Source organism: Vombatus ursinus, unplaced genomic scaffold, assembly GCF_900497805.2.
Source record: "Vombatus ursinus unplaced genomic scaffold, bare-nosed wombat genome assembly UNPS02014791.1, whole genome shotgun sequence".
Classification (NCBI taxonomy): domain Eukaryota; kingdom Metazoa; phylum Chordata; class Mammalia; order Diprotodontia; family Vombatidae; genus Vombatus; species Vombatus ursinus.
In genome coordinates, this window is record NW_020954569.1 from 25,975,545 (window position 1) to 25,983,563 (window position 8,019).

The 8,019-nt window shown below is 33.9% G+C and overlaps 1 pseudogene; it reads right to left on the minus strand.

Moving 5' to 3' along the window:
* Window positions 1–4,649: 4,649 nt before the first annotated feature.
* Window positions 4,650–6,200, minus strand: LOC114047847 (annotated as a pseudogene).
* Between the last annotated feature and the right edge of the window lie 1,819 nt (window positions 6,201–8,019).

Below are 8,019 nucleotides of genomic sequence, written 5' to 3' on the forward strand. Positions count from 1 at the left end.
GCATATGTTAGAAGGAACCTGCTTACTTGCATGTTGAAATGTTTTTTTCCAAATGCAAGTGTGATTATATTGATTTGACATTTTCACAGCAGCAAAATGTTTAGATTATATACAAGTGAAAAACATTTTTAGTGAATTCACATAAACCATATCACTAATAACATTTTTTTCAACATTCAAAATGTCTGGAGAGTATCAATTCCACCATATTTTGCCAACTGCAATAATAAATAAAGCTTGTTCCCTTGCAGCAATGGTATGCTAGCTAAACACTGAAATCATTATTTGTTTATACTACCTGAGGTTTACGCTCATAGCTTTCTTTTGTCTCTCTCTTTCTCTCTTAAATGGCTTAACTTGGATTTTAAGACCCTCTTAGCTACTCACTGATTTTCTCTTTTCTCTCTAACTCTTCTACCTTTTGAAGACAAATTTAAAAAAATAGAAATAATACAATGACAGTTCTTAGGACCCCATTCCTCGGATAAGGACGTTAGATATAACGGAGAATCATTTCACTATGTAAACTGACAGAAAAGCTCTCTCCAGCATTCAGACAATTTTAAGGTCAAAGAAGCAATTAGGTAATTTTTTCCCCAGGAAAAGCAGATGTAGGTTACCAGGTGTGGGTAACTCAATGGAATAGCCCAAGCAGAAAGGGGAGGAGAAAGATTGGACCCTGAATGGTGCCATGGGTGCTCTCTGAATTTGGCATTCTGGAGACACTTTCTGGTCACTCCACCTAATTTATTGCAACTCCAAACTTTCATACTTATTATTCCTTGATATTTATAATAAAATAAGCCAGACAAACTAGATAATTCATGAGATAGGGGTAGAGAGAAAGTGACATTTTATTAAAGTTAATTTACTTTTACATATGATATAACAAATCATCAGACTTGTAGCAAAAGAATATTGATACTTAACACCTCTGTGACCATGGGCAAGAAACTTTTTTCTCTCTAAGTCTTATCTCTCTTAACTGGTAAACAGGTATGATAATACTTATAATACCCATCTCAGAAAATTGTTGTGACTAACAGCACTTAAAAAAAAAAAACCTTCAAACATATTATAATTACTATTCCAAAAGCAATTTAATTGAGCAACTTCCAAGTGAGATTTAAATTTTAAGTTAAAATGAGTATTTCTCACTATTTTATATATTTGAAGAATGCCATTATATGAACATATGTTCATATAAATATTCTGTGTAAAAATAATGGGCATAACTGGTCTCCCCAGATAGGAGAGTGCTAAAGGGTTAAGCAGGAACACTTGCTTCTAAGGTAAATAAAGAGTAGACTGGGAATTGAGTAGTCCTAGGACTGGTCTCAGAACAAGTTGTTTGGCTTTAAACTGTATTTAACGTAGAAATGCTATTCTGAGAATTCTATAAGGATTAAATTTTTAGGAAATAAATCACATTTGTTCATTGGAAATTACTAGATAAATAAGAAGTAGAAAAACACAGAATTGGGAGTCAAGAGACCAGAGTGTTTTCATTAGTTCTGCCAAATACTACCTTTGTGACCATCAGAAATCACTGAATCTCTCTGGTTTACCATTTTTTCATCTATAAAATAAAAGGATTGGATTAGGTGATTTTTGTGACCCTTTCTATTCCTCCAAAAGATTAAGTATGTGGCACTTGCATTACCTTTGAAACTTTAAAGGCAAATTTATCTCCTTAGTGAATCTAATGAACTCTATGTGGTTTTGTTTTCATTGAGGAGTTTATGTAATGAATCTGAGCAGTTGGTATAATGATATTTAGCTTTACACTTGGTTAGAAGCCCAATTTCCCTTTACTATATTACTAAATTGATATATTAAGTAAACCAACTTACCTCTCTGTGTTCAGTTCCTCATCTGTAAAATGGGAATAACAGTATCTGTACACCAAAAGTCATGGGGTAATTGTGAGGAAAGTGGTTTGCAAACTGGGATACTGGATAAATCTGAGCTATTATCACACTGAGGTTAGAAGATTTTAAGACTGGACTTCAAACTACACTGTTATTCAAACTTTACCATTCCTTAGAAATACATGGCTTCCCTAGCTTGCTGGGTGCTTAACTGGTTTGCTTATTGAATCTCACAGGTTGTAGTTTAGTCCTGCAGAACTAAAGAATGAAAAATGCTTCTGTTCCTAGCCCCACAATTTTCAAAAATGTAGTAGAGAAAGAGTAGAATGTGTAATCTAAAGGCATGGAAGCACATTGAAAAGGAATGGTAAATGAAAATCAAGAAAAGGATGTGGTGATTAGAAAAATTCAATATGTCATCAAAAAGAACACATCATTACATTCAAGTACCCTTTATTAATATGTTCAACATCATAGATTTAAAACCAACAGTTAGTATTGTTTACAATGAAGAAACACTAGAAGATGTCCTATTATCAACTGAGGTAAAGCAAAGAAGCTCCCATTCCCACTTTGATTTGACACTGAAGAAATTCTAGCTGAAGCAGTAAAATAATATAACTATATATCCCTTAGAAAAGAGACAAAATGATCTCTATGTACATTTCACATGGTATTCAAAGAAAACATCAGAGAATTGGCAAAGAAGTGACTAATAGGTTCAGTAAAATACCAAGATACAAAATAAATCTATAAAAATACTCAGAATGTATGTGTCTGTATGTATGTGTGTATAAATTTATAGAAGTCACACTACACCAAGTTACTAATATATGAAATATCATACATTGAAAGGAATGCTCTTCAGAACCAGATAAAACAATATCAGAATTCACTAGAAGGAAGAGAACAGTTTAGAATCTCAAAGTAAATAACAAAAAAAGTAGGAATAAAGGATTAAAGTCTTTCCAGACCTCAAATTATATTAAGAAGCAGTAATTATCAACGATATTTGACACTAGTTTTTTTTTTTAAGTGTTGTTAGTGGTACAGACTAGATTAAAAAAAAAAAAAAGAAGAAGCAATTGAAAATAGTAGCCCATGGGCTGACAAACTTAAGAACCTAAATTCCTGGGGTATAAATTCCCTTTTTCTTAAGAACCACTAGGAAAAATGGAAAGTAATTTAGCAAAAAATTAAATTAGCCACTGTATAACATCATAACCTCAAAATGAACATACCATTTGAATATTAAAAGATCACCTTAAAAATTAAAGAAGACAGGAGGATGTACCTTTGGAATTATGGATAGTGGGATAATTCTTTTTGTTTTGTTTTCTTTTTTACTATGTTTACTTATAGCTTTATTAAGGTAATTAAATATTGAAATAAACAAAACTAAACCACTACAGAAAATCCACATAATGATTTTCACCTCAATTTCCAACACAATCATATTATCACATACTTTTAAACAGAAAAAATGTCTGTATACAAAATACTTAGACATAGTTAAAATGCAATTGGGTTCAGTACGTTCAGCAATTTTAGAGATAAGATATCTGGATGAAATATACACTTATCTAAATCATCTCTCTTTAAGCTATCCAAACTTTTAATAAAAAATGGTAACATGTTAAATAGAATGCTACAATTTAACAATTAAGGCATCATGAAATTTCACTGAGAAGCTGAATGTATCATATTTCTCAATTCAGTCTCATTAGGGTGGAGAACAAATTAGTAAACTGGAGGACAAAAATATCCCATGGATTTCTGGAAGGCCACAGCATGAGGGTCTAAGTATTTGCAGCTCCCCCACCTCATTTCAATGTTATTCATGACATCCTCCTGGGTGAACAATGTATCATTCTTCTTGAGCATTAAAATTTCTAAAGAACATTCTTCACCAGGGTTCTGTGAGGGAGGTAGGGAAAATACTATTGGGATTTTACAAAGAAATCTGTTGGCACTAACCCTGGCCCTGGGTTTATGGCTATGAAAGATACTCCCCTCAAATTGGGGCCAAAATGTGTCCAAGTGGAAAAAAGAAGACTAGGTGGAGTCAGGGCCTTGCCCTCCTGGGTTGGGAGGCACAGGACAAGGCTTACATTTCTTCTGTATCCTTAACACAGCAGGGCATCTCAACTGGTTGAACCTCCAGATGGAAATACATAAATGTGTCAGAAAACAAGCAAAATGTTATATTGTATTTTTAGCTTTTAAACAAATACACACAAATATATAAAAATATGGAAAAAATATATGAGTGCAAAATGTAGCAAAATATATGTTACCAAGTTTACAAAAATTCCTTACCAAGCTATGTTGGGAATAAATGGCTAACTGGAAACCCTAATCACCTAGAATTTCATGTCACAACATGTCCATACAGCACATGTGAGTAAATCTTTTCTTTTCAAAGAATTCTAAGTTAGTCTTGCTGCTCAGGCATCCTTTGGTCAATGGTCAAGTACATCAACTTCCAGCACTCATGGTCATGGGTTTTCCAGTCGTTTGCATGAGATGCTCAGAATTCTTTTGATTACTAACCATGCTTTCATTCTTCATTTGTTTTCTATTGAGACCTACTGGGTTCGTTGTGATCTTCCAGAGTAAACACTTAGCACACCTATCACTAACTACTTTAGAACCTTTCTGTGTCAGACACACGCTAATTAAGTAGCACGCTAATTTTAGGGGAAGGATAGGAAAAGCAGACTGCCTTAACATTATGTCCTTCAGTATAAGCTTCATTTGATATAGTCTGATAACCAGTTAGTGCCTGAGGCTATGAAATTTAGGCTTTCTAAAATTAGTATTTGTTGCTTGATTATCGGCTTGTCACCAAATAGGGCAGTTTCACTCTCTCTAGTTGGAAATCTTGTCTCATAGAAGGCAGGATGTTCCTTCTGAAATTACTTTATCTTTTTTTTCCTTTTTTATTTTAGAGGTAAGCTTTTATCTTTGATGATATTCTCCAAAAGTTCTGCAGTTGCAACCTGACAGGTAGAAACTTCTGTTCATCAAATTCCTGGGTGCTTATCTGCTTACAGTAGGAGTAAGTTGGCAAAGCAGCAATCAGTTCACTCCCAGGATATGTAATATGGCCTTTCCTTAGGTAGTCCAGGTGCTTCTCCACAGCGGCCCATAGGAGGGATGGCACTTGAAGAATTTCTTGATGATAATCTGTCTGAAAGGAAACTAATCATGCAGCAAGCAGCTCGAGATTGACTCCTTCCATACAGCAAACACAGCATATACGGGGAAAACATCTGTATCATTGGTGATCTTGTTTCCATTATGTCATGAAGTTTTGGCATATCAACATTCTGACTCATCCAAGATATTGTTCTCAGTAGAAGTTGGAGATTTCTCTGGTTTGGTGGAGGAAGCAATAAGCAGAGTGTCTGTATGGCCTCACTGGCAACCCTTTCGAAATGAGGCTGCAGTACACCCAATATATTAACACATAATTCATAGTATTCAAAAATAGTAATGGTTCTGGGAGATCTAGAAAATAGTTGACCATGGTCAGGAATAAATCTCGTTCAAATCCAACATAAGTTGGTTGACTCAGGTCATTATTTCTTGGCCAATTTGCTAGATGCTTCATAGCAGATAACACCCAGTGAGGAAGGTCATCTGCTTTGTTTAGCAATACAACTACATGTTTACTTGTATTATTCATGTTATATATTATATACTGGGGTATTACTTACATTGCATCCAAGACTTCTTCCAAAGATGGCAAACCTCAAATGGTTTGTAAGTGCATCAAAATAAAGTCTCCAAATTTCTTCAGTATTTTCTTGGCTTATTTCCCTTTCCTCTACTGGGTTTTCTTTATTTTCATCTTTAATTTCACTTCTAATATTATCTGTATTCTCCTGCTAGACATGCTTTTTAGGAGTTCTGCCATAACTTAAAGATTCTTTCTCTATAGAAATATTCTCTAAGCTGTTTTTTTCTCAATTCTGGATGACAGTGTATGTTTTAAATGGAGAAGTTGTAGGAAATCTGAATAGCTGATTGTTGTCATCAAGATTTTCTGATCCCTATCTTTCTTTAATATCTTCATTTATATGATTCTTGAGGAATTTTCTTAACAACTGAATGGTCTGTTGTCTTGTAACTTCAGGACCTAGATTGCATTCCTTCTTAATAGTACAAAGCCAATCTACTGCTTCACAAGCAGTAAAAACAATTGCCATGCTTTTTAAAGTACTGCCCGTGTTTTCTTACAGACAGTCCTGCTCAAAAACAGGTAGTAATTTCATTCCACAGCTTGGTGGCCTGGTATTGCCCTGGAGTCCCAGCATGGTCCATGTTCCCTGCTTGGCTAGTGCTGCACGCCTCCAATGGCAGGGCCTGGGAGATCTAGCAGTGAAGCCCCCTTGGACTCTGCCCCTGCTGCAAGAGCATATTACATGGGATAATTCTTAACCAAAATACTCATGGTGATAATCATAAAAAACAAAATAGATGATTTCAGTTAAGTAAATTTAAAAGCTTTTGAATGACTAAAAAACAAAAAAAGGAATAAGAAGAGAAACTATAAATAGAAAAATATGTACATCAATTATCACTGTTAAAATTTTGAAATTCTTGATATGTAAGGGATTCAAACAAATATAGAAGACAATAGTCACTTCCCAGTAGATAAATGATCAATGAACATGAATTATTTTTAATATAATTCCAAGCTATAAATAATTAAAATAAAGCATTATAAATAATGAATAGTAAAAGAAATGCAAATAAAATCCATTGGATATTTTGCCTTACACCATGAAAATTTGCAAACATAATGAAAGTTAAGTAGTCAGTATTGGAGGGGCTTTGGAAAGATGGAAAAAGAGAAGCAAAGAAAAGAAAAAACCCCAACATATCAATTATATCTGAAAGTAAATGTAACTGTATAGTTCTCCACTTCTCCAAAGAATAGAGGAAGGTGCATCTTTTCAATTGTTCTTCAAAGCCAAACTTTTTTAATTGTATACATTCACATTATTGGGGGATTTCCATTTCCATTCTTGTAGTCATTGCAGTATGGTTTTTCTGTTTCTACTTACTCAGCTCTGCAGCAGGGGATTTGGTTTTTTCCCATCTTGTTCTGGATTCTTCATATTCATCTCACAGTGCAGTAATATTTGATCATATTTATATATCATAGCTTGTTTAGTCATTCATCAATATATAGTTATCTAGGCTATGATTATGATTATGAATATTAATTTAGTACTATTATCCCATTAGAGAATAACTTTTTTAACCATCAAAAGAAATATAAAAAATATTTATTAGAGGCAATTACTACAAAGTGGCAGCCCATAAGACCATGTTATAATATATTTATTACAGTTACTGTGGTGGGCGTGATTCTGAATATAAAACTGGCAATCTCCTTACAAGAAGCACAATACTCAAACATACATATTCATAACCATGATCCTCATTTGATAAAAATAATTGCCAAGGAAATGCCATAATTTGAGAATTAGCTTTAAGGACTACGCTCCATTTATAAGACCAAAAAGATGTTTTTCCAAACATGTTAAATTAAAACCCAGTAGGATCAGACTGCCAAGTTGTAGATGCAATTATTGAAAGATCCTTCTATAATAATAATAATGATAATAATAGCTACCGCTTATATAGAACCTACTATGTGTCTGACACTACTCGCATTTAGGCTTAGGGTTTGATCCTTATAACAACCCTGGGAAGTAGGCGTTATTATTTTTTTTCCATTTTACAATTGAAGAAACTAAGGCAGACAGTTGAACTCAGGTCTTTCTGACTTCAGGCCCAATGTTCTATCTGCTATGCTACCTAGATACCTAGTAGCTACAAAACTTTCTGCAATAAGTATTTTGGTATATAGGTAACTTTTCTGCCTGTCTTTGACCTCTTTAGAGAATCACTAAAGGTATAAACAGAAAATTTGTGAGAATATTGCAGCAATCAGGATGCGCTGAGCAGAGGATCTTGGATGAGGAAAGTAATAGTCCCACTTTACCTTGGTAAGACCACCTGTAGATTATTGCAGTCGAGAATGGGTTCCACATTTTAGAAGGAACATTAATAAGCTCATGAATATTCAGAGGAAGTCAACCATGAATAGTGAAAGGCCTTGATTTCATAT